Source organism: Rhincodon typus, chromosome 37 (genome assembly GCF_021869965.1).
Source record: "Rhincodon typus isolate 14 chromosome 37, sRhiTyp1.1, whole genome shotgun sequence".
Classification (NCBI taxonomy): domain Eukaryota; kingdom Metazoa; phylum Chordata; class Chondrichthyes; order Orectolobiformes; family Rhincodontidae; genus Rhincodon; species Rhincodon typus.
The window spans coordinates 11,344,976-11,345,545 of record NC_063368.1 but is presented as its reverse complement, the minus strand read 5'-3'; positions in this window follow the sequence as shown (position 1 = coordinate 11,345,545).

Here is a 570-nt window from a genome sequence, read left to right as displayed (position 1 = left end):
GGGCCCGGCACCCACAACTGTTGCTCTTAAAGGGCCCGGCACCCACACTGCTGCTGTTAAAGGGCCAGGCACCCTCACTGTTGCTGTTAAAGGGCCCGGCACCCTCACTGCTGTTGTGAAAAGGCCAGGCACCACGGCTGCACTTTAGGAGCAGGTACCCTCACTGCCCTTAAAGGAGCAGGCATCGTTATTGCTACTCTTAAAGGGGCAGGCATCCTCACTGCTGCTGTTAAAAGGCTACACCCCCTCAATGCTGCAATGCAGCATCATTTCTGAAGAAAGGTCCTGATCCGAAACATCAACTTTCCTGCTCCTCTGATGCTGCCTGGCCTGCTGTGTTCATCCAGCTCTACATTGTGTTATCCCACACCCTCAGTACTGCTCTGAAAGGACCAGGCACTCCCACTGCTGCTCTTACAATAAGGCACCCTTATTGCTGTCCTGAAAAGGCCAGGCAGCACGGCTGCCCTCGAAGGAGCGGGTATCCTCACTGCTCTTAAAGGAGGAGGCGCCTTCACGGCAATCTTAAAGGGACAGGCGTGCACTCTCAGAGATAGTAAGAACTGCCGA